Source organism: Anarhichas minor, unplaced genomic scaffold, assembly GCF_050575085.1.
Source record: "Anarhichas minor isolate MPS153535 unplaced genomic scaffold, ASM5057508v1 ptg000025l, whole genome shotgun sequence".
In the NCBI taxonomy this organism is placed as follows: domain Eukaryota; kingdom Metazoa; phylum Chordata; class Actinopteri; order Perciformes; family Anarhichadidae; genus Anarhichas; species Anarhichas minor.
The window spans coordinates 9,237,858-9,250,048 of NW_027466471.1; the positions used below are offsets into that span (position 1 = coordinate 9,237,858).

The following is a 12,191-nucleotide window of genomic DNA, read 5'->3' on the forward strand; positions in this document are numbered from 1 at the left end:
TTAACTAATTATTGAGGTTAATCGCAGCAGACCTCCTGGCCGTTTGACAGATAGAGAAGGTAAAATCTCTCCAAAAAAGGACAAGTTCATGAGTTACTGTGGAAGGCCTGATTAGTAACAAGCCTCCAAACCGATGGAGCTCTCTATTCCTCTCCACACACTTTAGTGGTGGTGTGGGTTTGAACTCAGACACACATGAACACCTGCAACAGGGGGAGATCAAACACGGCTCTGTTTTAATTAACTGTCCCATTTGAGAACACAGTCCATTAAGCAGTAAACAGGCCTTCTGGAGCAGTATGTCTTTGGTCTCTGGTGCATGGCCTCTGTTCTTCTCACCTTCAACACCTGTTTAGTCCAGCAGAGGACAGGGAGGAACTTTCACCAGGAGTCAGAGTTGCTCAATGTCAGGGCATTTCCTCATCTTTCTTTGGCCTCCAGCCAACACTAAAACTCAATTGAAGCGCCACAACTAGAAACACTGACCTTATCTATAAAAGCTCTGTCTTCATAGTCATTCATCGCTCGGGGCCCACTTTACATGTTCTGTCAGTTTTAGAGTTGAAATTGAACCAGAAGCATATTTTTTTTTAACTGCTTACAATTTAAGTACTTTATATTGCACCAGACATGAAAAGAGACTCAAAGTAAAGATCAAGCTCTCGTTCTGTTCTGTTGTTTCAAAATAATTATGTGAGTAATGTTTAAATTCGGTCTGTTTGATCTTTGCCACTCAAATATACAAAATGCAGCTGCTTACTTTATGATCGTTTTTGAGTCATGATTGGAATTGCAAGTCTGTATGGCAGCTGTTGGTGTATCACTTTGATACTTACTACAATATTTGATAATGATGGGGTAGTAAAAGATACATTCTGAAAAGGCATTTTAATTTTCTACATTACCATTTGAGCATTAACATTTACCCTTGGTTAATAGTTCATGGATACATTTAGCACTCTTTTAACGCAGCAATAGTTCTATAAAAACAAGTCTAAGCTGTTGAATTATGCTTAACCTTTCAGAGTCTGGTACGGCTAAGCTCATGGGTACAAGTACTAAAGTAAGGAGACAAGCTACTTAACATGAACAGATGTGCGGTTAGCAAAGGATTCAAATGTAGAGAATCTAATGAAGACAGTGCTACGAGTACAAGAAATAATGAGCAAATAATCTATGGTATTTGACTTTAAAAGGATAGTTTTGTGTGGGTGTACGCTATATCTAGAGTATTGTCTCCACTTTATCTTCACTTTATTCTGCCCCTTTCCGACGGGGGAACTGAACTGAGTGTGAAACGTATCTACGCTCTCTTCAAAGCCACAGGACTCCGTTGATAAAAACAGTACAGTTCATTTCTACTTCCAGTTCAATTCCAGGTCGGAAAATATTCTATATATAGTGTACACCTGAACTGATTTACATTTTTTTAGATGTGTGTTTCTTTCAGATGTCTTAAATGTGTTTTTCTGCTGCCCACATCCGCAGCCGTACATGTGCTGGTGATCACGTCTGCTTCTCCAAACCGGGGGGGTCGTGCCGACCGCCATCTACAGAAGGTAATACACTGACTAATGGATAAGAACCTCACACAACCCCATTCATAACACCCAGACTATCCCTTTAGCTCCACATTAGGTTCTGGAAATAGTGAAAAGTTAAATTTTAAAAGCTGTCTGCGTCCTGTATCCATTGACAAGAGTTAAAAAGCAAATTGCAGTCAGGCTTTGCATCACTAACAAGGGGGAGATGACCCTTATTTGGCCCAAAGAGATTTTCCAAATGTCACGACTGATGTACCAAAAAGCCTGTTGAATGTTACACTTCAAGGCCGTTGCGCTCTGAGAGAGTAAAACTATAAACAACGAATAGACTGTAGTACAAACAGGCCTATTTGTGGAATTAACTAAACTACATAGAATGCTATGAATGCAATGGACAGTTTCATCATTTCAGGAAAGCTGCCATCAAGAAACTGAAAAGAAAAACACAAAAATGAACAAACAAATTAATCAAATGTGAGAATAAACTTCAGTCCTACATTTCTCTCCAAAGTTGTGATATCTTAACAGAAGTGCAGAAGGAAAGGGAGGCTGCGTTCTTCACCTCCTTTATGGCATTTTCAAAAGGTGAGCTGAGAAATAACAATCTGCCGTCCGAAACCCACACAGACAACCGGCGGGTTCAGTTCACCGTCTGCATATCAAGGAAAGGAGGACAGTCCCGTCAGTAAAGAGAGGCAGGCACAGGCGCAGAGACGAGGAGCTCTGTATCATCAAGAGGCCGTGTTCACTGTAGACTGATAGCTATTCAGAGGGGAGGCGAGAGGCCATTAGCTGCCTTTAGTCCCATTCTCCCAGAAAAATCACCAAGTCAACGGTGGCGTGGAGCATTAAGTCAGACGGCAAGCTCTCCAGGAAAAAATGTTCATTGAGCAAAACAAGATCATACCATTAAAATATCGATGAACATGTCCCAAGACTCCCAAGACTTGTCAGTGAAATCTGCCCTAATACTGTCTTCTTCACTGCCCCCCCCCCCCCCCCCCCCCCTTCACACTCTCTCTGTCTACCTCTCCTTCTGACTGTCTTTCTACTCAACGCTCTGTCCAAGCTCCCCTTTCTCTTACTTTCCTTTGTTCACCTGCCCTTCCCTTATCCCCCCCCATCACTCTGACAACCATTACACTAAACTGATGCAGTATCAAAGCCTAACGTGTCCCCTCTGGGGATTTTGCTTAGCACCTCAGACAAATGTCGATGAAGCCTGCTGTCTTTTGAAGACAGGTGAGCTCTGTCTGTCAGGAAGCCCCCCCCCCCCCCCAAACTGTATTCGCTGTAGCTTTTGTTCCTGCCTGGCATCTCTAGTGAGAGTGAACTTTCTCCATTTATGTCTCTGTTGCTCAAACCTGCTATCTAGGCTGGATAGATTGAGTGTAAATAAATGGCATATGATCAATCAAGCATTCTTCTCTATGACAGCTTGTGTCAGGAGGCGCAGTGCAGCGCCACAACAAAGTTGTTTTTTTGATTCTCTCAGAGTTGTTGTTCTACGTCTGTGTGTTTCTCTGAGCCTGACACTCTTGCCCTTTTTCGAACTCTCACCAGGGTTTCAGGTTTGGATTGTGCTTTTACCTCTGTGGTGTGAATCAAATCCGCAGAGTGACAGGAAAATGAGTGGGAGAAGGGTTCAAACAACACTCACCTCCCCCGAAACAATAATCATAGCAGTGCCCTTATGCAAGGCATTTAGGGTTTCAGGAGACAAGAAGTGGAATATTCCTGGTTGGACTGTAACTGTGTTTTACTCTTGGGATCTTTGTTCTTTTTCAAAATGGGAACACCACTAAATCTCACCTACACAATCATTTCTGGGTCCTTTGTCATGCGGCATGTCTGTTTGTGATTGATGATTTTATCTTGCTTCTAAAAAATAAGATCTCCTATATATAAAACCTCTTCATCCATCTTCAAGTAATTTGCAATAGATGTTTATTGAATGTTCTGGTAATATTTAGTGTGAAAGCAGAAGTAGCTCATGTAGTGCAAGGCAAAGTAAGGATCTGAAGATTAGCAAGATAGATGGGCACGCAACATCCTTGACTTTGACAAGCAGCGCTGTCACAACTTAAAACCCACCCAATTCAATAAAAAAACGCCCAAATCATTACTTTGCCAGAAACACGTGTAAACCCTTAAAACTGTAGCATGCTCAATAGAAAGCACATCATCAGCATACAAAGCTTCATATCTGCATCAAACAACCTAAGATAAAATGTCAGATAAATAGACTATCTCAACCCAAAACCATTGCAGTCCGATAACCAAACACTCACACTGCCTTGTGATGGCGATGACGTCAAGGCAAGAAGGTCCTCCTTTATCTCCCTTAATTCAGCAGAATAAATTGAGATGGATATCTGTTGAGCTAAAATGAAACCCAGGTTTCAGTGAGGATGGAACAAAACCGAGCGACTGTTTTAATGACGGCAGCATTTGCAAAGACTTCCAAGCTCCTCGTGTTGGCACAACAAGCGGATTGACGTGCGAGTCAGTCACACTAAGGCGAGTGCAAATGAAATGTTAGAGCTGGAAGACTCGCCTGTGGATCGAATATTAATATTTTCAAGGTATTGCATCGAAGTTAGAAATTACAGTATTATGACAACACAAAAACAAAGAAATCTCGTACTTATGTCAATGGAAATTACCAAGTGATGTCATGCATAATATTAAGGTGTCAGTATTTCACTTCCTGTAATGGTGATTCATTTGAATGTTGGAGACTATTAATTACTTTTAAAAATCTGATGTTCAATCTGATATTTTATCATTTATTTATTTATTTTTTACATCTGAATGTCATTCGGGTATCACTGAGAAGCCAATATCCAGGATTTAGCAGAAACATCAGTTTTATTGACCTGTCTGTGCGTCAGATTCTTCTTCTTCTTCTCAAATGTGTTCAAAATACTTAGTGTTGGTTATATTCTTGCAGACAACCTGTTTCTGCCCATCATGTACATTGTGAAGCGTCCGAGAGAGAGAGAGAGAGAGAGAGAGAGAGAGAGAGAGAGAGAGAGAGAGTATGACTACCCAACAGTAGAGCGAGAGAAGCTGCATCCTGAGTGCTCATATGTGCGACCTGGTGGTTGTTGGTGCTCACTGCAGCTACTCCCGAATAAACTATGTCACTGCCCTTCACTGCCAACGCGGCATTACCGTCGTGTTAGTTAAAACAAGTAACATCTGTTAGTGAACAGTGTCGTACAGAAGTGTTTGAATTGTTCCTTATTTTTAGGATGAAAATGCTTTACCAAATTGGGCAAAATGTCTACCCAGCATGAGGATTTAGTCTTGATACTTGGCACGACTGTCTGTGTAATATAAATGAAAAGAGACGTCTCCTTTTTCCCCCCGCTGTACTGAACTCGCACCAAATTATGACTTCTAAACCAGGGTATGAACCGAACCGTGTGTACCGTTACACCCCTAGCAGTTACAGAGCAGATACAGTCGTTTTCCAGCTAAGCACTAAGTCTCATTTGCAGGTAATTAACCCATACACATGTGGAAGAGCAAACACACACAACACACATATACACACACACACACACACACACACACACAAGGAAGTGCACGGCACAGTCGAAGACAAGTCTGTTCAGTGATGATAGATGTTATACAGGCAGGGAGGCCGTTCCTCTACTCAGGGTCATCTGTCTTTTCACTGTCATGAGCCGATAGCCCGACACGCTCACTCCATTTCTCTTTTTTTTACAACTCGCTCTCTCACACACACACACACACACACACAGACACACACACTGCACCTCTGAACAGGTTATATGTATGCGAGTGCAGGGAACAGGACTTTGTGATAGGAGTCAATTAGAAGATAACACAAATGGATGAAGTCCTAATTTGAATTTATATCGATGTAGTATTACACCAGCTGGTGGATGGAACTGGTACAGCATGGCCTGTCAGTGTGGAGCTACAGTAATTACAACTGAATACATGGATCAGAGTGCAATTAAATGTTTTGACAGAGATTTTTCTCTCTTAAGTCTTTAAGTCAGAGTAATTAAATAAAAAAAAAATTAAATAGGGAAGGATTGTGAAAAATGTCCCCTTCCTTGCCATTGTACTCTTAGTTTACTTTTGCTCCGTCAGTCCTCACGATGCATTATATCGTCTTGTGTCCTATGACATTTTCTTTTTCTCCTGTCCATCTCCTCTCTTTTCCTGTTCTTCGTCTCTTTTCAATGTGGAATTCCTCCTCTATTGTCCTCCTCTCCATCTTTCTGACTTACCCCTCTCCTCTCAGAAGCCATTTCTCAATGGCAGCGTGAGAAGTGATCCATTACACCAACCTGAAAAAGCCAATTATCTGCCTTTTTATGACTTTCATTATTTTACCACTCACACAGTGTTTTATTACTGGGCTGTTGGCTCCCAGCACTGACACATACCTGCGCATCCACACAAGCAATAAACAACACACACACACACACACACACACACACACATATACAGACAGAGGCAACAACGAAGAGACACACATTTCTACATGCAAACTTAGATGTACGTCTAGATTTACATACTGTTCAGTTAGCATGTGAAGTGACAAATTAATTCTGCTTGATTGAAGTGCATTATCTTTAGCAGCAGTGAAGAGGGCTGGGCTGCACCCTCGTCAATCAGCAATATGAAAACTGCATTGTCTCAGGATTAATGACGGAAGACAGTCAGAAGACGTGTAATGACATCTGTGTGTCACATGTGTGCACTTGTGTAGTATAACAGTTTACCGCAGCTACTGGAGAACGATCGCCCTCATTTGTCACTCCTTCCCATCTGACAGACAGAGCGTGCTCATCTGCATTCAGCACCTGGGGCTACGGATGTTTAATGCTGCCATTAAACTCATCTCCGTACATAAAGTGCATCTGTGACTAAAGAGTGAGCACAAGCTAAGCTCCAGGCAGTGAATCTAATGGAGAATTCAAGTCTTCAGACACAGAAAGGGGGAGAAGATAAAACAAATTTAATACGGCAGGGGTAACTTTTCTGATTAACCTAATTGTCCTTTCTGCTTTACCTAGCACTCTCAATCTTGTTTTGCAAAAAAAACTCTCTGCTGCCTGCCTCATTTAGTTAACCTTTACGCTACTCTTGCCTCTCACTCTATTCTTCCCTCTCTGATTTATATAACCTTCTGACACTGTCCTTAGCATCTTTGAGTGTAATATTGTTCATCCTCAGCAAAGAGGCTGAGAACCACCACGCTAGCTGTAGAGGAGCGACTTTGGGGAGTTATCAGAACACACTTGCACTAATTACTATCAAAACTTCTTGTTGCTTGGAGAGATATATTTCATATTGGTCCCATGTGCCACAGTTTCCTCTTTCAGAGAATATGGCCAAGCCACAATGCCCGACATGTTATCCTGTATTGAAGCCTTAAAGCAGCATTCCACTAAAGTAGAACATTCACACTTTTTAGCACAAAGCTCATGCTATGAGTTCACAAAGTCCACTACAAAGAGTGACTTCCCCAGGAAATCTAACGCGGTACTTTGTTCAGTTTATAGTGTTATGCGAGCATCATTTGTTTTACTCATTAATGAAGTTTATTCAAAAGTAATCCTGCCTGTTTGCAATCTCAATAATGAGAATTGACTATAAAAGCACGAATGCTAAAGGTGACAATAGATCACAAAAGCAACCACTGGTTGACTGAGGCTGATTATTTTTTTTTATATATTCTCAAATCAACAAATCCATGTTAAAAAATGCAAATTCTCCAACCAAAGGGAATTATTATTTCGAGGGCACATTAACTGTTCATCTATTCTATTCATTACTTAAGGACATGATAATTTTACGCTATTCACTCTAACGCTATGATAATAAAGGACCAGAATTTCAATAACCTTATAATGTGTTGTGACTGTGTCTATTCAAGTAACCTCAGCCTCATTATACTTCTCTGGGGGGGGGGGGGGGGGGGGGGGGGGACTGAGGTAGAGAGAGAGAGAGAGAGAGAGAGAGAGAGAGAGAGAGAGAGAGAGAGAGAAGAGAGAGAGAGATGGGCAGAGGAGCGTATCATAGTCAGCGTTAACCGTATCCATCGACCTCACTGACTGCACTGGCAGAGATCATACAGGTATGCGCGAAGGTACCATCCAATAATTTCATACATACCAAATGAAACGATTGGCAGGCTTATTACAGGCTTATTAAAGGCTTATTACAGGCTTATTACAGGCCTGCGACAGAGCATTCGATTCATCGATTGCAACAAATATGACAAAAATGCTTTAAAAGTAAATTGCCAACCCTAGCTTCAAATGAAATGGAAAGGTTCCAAGGCACCGGGAATAAACTCCTATAATCCAAACACAAACCAAAAAGTAAAAACGATACTTTGTTGTTTCATTTTGAGTTACGTACTTGAACTGTTTCTTAATAAAGGGAATCCACCTGGCACGTCTGTTACATCTGCAGCTATAGCATGGGATGTGGGATGTGGTCAGTGAGGTTTGATATGTTTTAGTTTTGTCCTCTGAACAGGCACACTGGTACCACATCTTGCGACATCACTGTGACGACAAGACTTTATAATTCTGTGCACAGTCACTGAATCTAGCTGTTGTTTGCCCAGAAATAGTTACAGCACGTTACTCCCCCTGAACCACAGATGATTGTTTTTTGTTCTGAGCCAGGGATGCCGTCTGTGCCGGGTTGACGTCTTTATCCTAAGCTAGGATAAACATCTCTCCACTTGGTGCACAGATATGAGATTGATATCGATCTTATCGTAGAACTCTTGTAAAGAAAGCACACAAAGTCTTCGAAAGTTGAAATGATCATTTCAACTTGACACTTACTTAAAAACTGAAAAAGGCAAAGTTCCGTGATGACTCCTCTACAGAAGAATAAGGGCAGTTATATCAGCAACAGATACTCATGGGACATATTCAGTATTTGCTAAGGATGCTTTTTTTTGTCAGCAATTGATTGTTTGAGAAAGCAACAAACAGGGTTGGATACATCGTAATGTTTCACTGCAGAATGCAAATGTTAGCATTTTACTGAACATTTTCTTAGAACCATGCTCTAATCTAAGCATGCTGTATCAAAAATATGTTCAAGATCAACCATCAGCATGCCGTGGTCCACAAAAGAAGAGACAAGTTAAAAAGACAAGAGGCAGGCCGCCAATTAAATAAGAGCCAAAAACAAAAGCGCACCCCTGGCTTTGTTATTCAAAAAAACCTCCATATGCGACAAAATGGCATTAAAGCTCAGGAAACCAACCCCCCCATGTCATGTCTAACAATCTGGTAACAAAAGACGTGATTCCTTTCATTCCTGGAACAGACCACTGAGTAATGGAAAGCAAAGGGATGACTTATTCATTGCCAATCTGATGTTTGTCTCTGCGATACAAATCAGAACAGCACGTCCCCACTCAAAACAGGAGGGAAAAAATGGAAGCCAACACTAATTAGTCTCCCAGTGTTGAACACTTAATAAACCCAATTGAGTGATAAAAATGAGCAGCTACACAACAGCAATGCATGACAACAGACGCAGACTACAGGATTTTTAACATGTTCGGTCTGAAAATTAAAAATGAGCATGAGAGCACATTGCCATATTTCCTCTAAGGCTTCGGAGGAGCATGATGCTTAACTAGTACACACAATCTGTGGGCACGGACTGTGAGAAAGATACAACCATCTCCTAATAAAAAGAATAGATCAGGAACATAGAAAAATAACCAACACACTGCCCCAGTTTGCAAGTTGGCCCCCACTTGAGATATCGGCTTCCAATTGTTGGTTGTCAGCAGTGGCAATGTTTAATTAGTGATATTTAAAAGTTGTTGTTACAGTCACAGAACCAGACAACGCCGCAAGTGAGAACGCTGCCCGTGCATTGGTGCTTGTACTCGCATGTGCAGAGACATCTGTTTTAGAGACAATGGTGAAGCAATTCAAGTAGTTTGACTGTTTGGCTGCAGAGTCCAACTAAACCTTCACCATCACAGACAAATGCGTTAATTGATTCAACTGAAAAAAAAAGGGGGGGGGGGATTTGTGAAGTCTTAGGAGGCGGAGCATCTCGGCATCTTTGAGCTGGATGGAAAATGATACTGCAAAGCATGTACAGCGCACATGACATGTACACATGTCACATTTGAATTATTAAGCGCACGTGTAACTGCATCGTATCTTAATCACTCAAAATACAAGGTGACTAAAAATGGCAACCCTATTTTCTGTTTTCGAGCCCTGGATATATAATGTCTAACAGTTCAAAACCCACAGATTATTACGAGATAAAAGACGGAGTTTTGTCACCCACTTGTTGGATTAATAAATTCTGCATCATTATATTGCAGCAAATTGAACCGAGAGGGAGGAGAATCTACTCTGTGCTGCCTCGTACTCCCTCTGTATGCTGCGTTCGTCTATGTGTCTGAAAATCATGCTGCAGTGCATTTTATCTGTCCCCAGCTCTTCTCCAAAGGCTCAGCTGGAGTCTGTATGCTTGTCTATTTTTATAAATGTGCATGTGAGGGGATGTTTGTAAGCGTGTGACTTGATGTGGGAGGGGACGTGCGTGGTATTTTTTGCTGACTATATTAAGTCAGGTGGGATTAGATCACAACTACAACTTGGCTGATGTACTTTATGAATCATATCAACATTATACAAATCTGTTCCCCTGTTTATGTGTATGTGAGCAGATTTCGTATGATCACGTATTTACATGTCTCGGTGGGAGACTATGCTCCATTTATCACTATGCACCATATCCACCCGAATGTGAGAGGAGGGTGTTTCTCTTTGCTGCTCAGCGCTGTTTAACTACCAACTGACTCGAGTATAACAAGTATGAGAGTATTATCTGTCTCCCTCTCTCTTGCCATCTAAGACCCAGCTGATTCTGTTTCAATTGCCCCCAACTAGAAAGTGGAAGTGACCTCGTACAGCTTGAGCCATGTGTCAGGGTGTTCATTGTATTTTGGTAGTACACTTTGAACGATCTGTGAAAAGAGATTCTCATTTCTGGGATTATTAACAGGAGAGACAACATATTAACTTGATTAAAGTCATCTTTAATTAGGTTTTCATCGGGTAAAATTGGGACCTGTCCATCCACAAATGTTTTTTGTTTTTTTTTCTAATAAGTGTTATTATGCCAAAGCATGAGCCTGCGAATGTTACAGCTGCAGATTAATCCTCAAATCAGAAGTGGAGATGTGGGAGTTGAGACTTTCATCAGTGTCCACTGCACATTGACAGAGAAGGACACCTCTGAGTGTTTGCATGTCCTCTCCATTGATTACCTGTCTACTGCGTAGTAATCACCATCAGTGAAAAAGGGAAAGAATAGAAAAGAGAAGAAAAGAGAAGAGAAGAAAAGAAAAGAAAAGAAAAGAGAAGAATGGAAGAGGAACACTCAACAGGCAGACTGGCGTTACCATAGAAACAGGCAAGCTGTACTGCAACTGTCAAAATTGTATTTCCTCTGTGTCTCTATAGGAGAGACGAGGGACGAGTCGATGTCTTAACACAAGCCATTAAGATACATCACGCATACCAATCTTCAGTATTCACCTTCTAATACGTCTTCCTCCCCCCCTCTCCCCCCACCTAAAAGGCACTGAGGCTCACTCAACATTGTCATGCAGTGAAGATGGGAACACTATCGAGAGGAAGTGCACTGACGAGGGCTTTGTGTAACAAAGCACATGAGCTGATGCCAAAAAAAAAAAGTATTTTTGGCCCACCTACATTCTGTCAATGTATAACCTATGACTGCATACGTTTAGTGTTGTAAGCAATTTCATATCAAATGCATGTATGGGGAAACACCAAAAAGAAGCTGCTGTGTTAAACGTTCATTAGAAAGCAACAGTGCAGTCCTACTCTCTGATCAAATGAATTCAACCTTTATCTGATTTATGCAAAAAACGTCTTCTACTATGAATCTACTGCAAAGTAGAAAGATCTAGAGCTGCAACGTTCAGTCAATTAATCAATTAGTCGAGTGATGGAAAATGTGACATTTCCCACTTGGACTCTAGGAAATCGTAAAAGGCATTTCTCTCTATTTCCACACATTTCATTGACAAAACCATTAATCTTGAAAATAATAAGCAGATTAATCAATAATGATACATTATTATCACCCGTTAGTTACAGCCCTAGAACGTGGTATCACTTAACATCAGACTCTACTCTTCCTATATTCTCACCCTTTTAGTTTTATCCCAAGCTGTCATTGATTACATGTTAAAAGACTATTGTAGAGTATACTGTGGCCCTGGTGACGGATCCCTGCTCACCAGCCACTGTGCAGCATGCACGAGGTGATGGGGGATATAGTGATTCCATATGTCTTTCTTATTCTCTTATATATACACAGGACAACGTATCATTATGTTTCCAGTTGTTTTTTTCCTCCCGAACTATCCTTCCATCTCCCCCCCTTTGTTTGTCTCTCCCTCTCCAAACTGACTATATGCACCCTCAAAGAAATGGAAACTAATATTTACCACATGGCGTTTACTGGCATAGCTTCGTTATTGAGGCATTACTGTTTACAAAGTAACACACACACAGACAGAATTAAATGCTTGCCATCAAAATCATCCAACTGTCGTACATC

At 41.2% G+C, this 12,191-nt stretch overlaps 1 protein-coding gene across 1 annotated transcript in view; it reads right to left on the minus strand.

The window, feature by feature from the left end:
• ccser1 (coiled-coil serine-rich protein 1) overlaps positions 1 to 12,191 on the minus strand; it is a 106,004-nt gene that overhangs the window by 70,806 nt on the left and 23,007 nt on the right. The window lies entirely within an intron of this gene.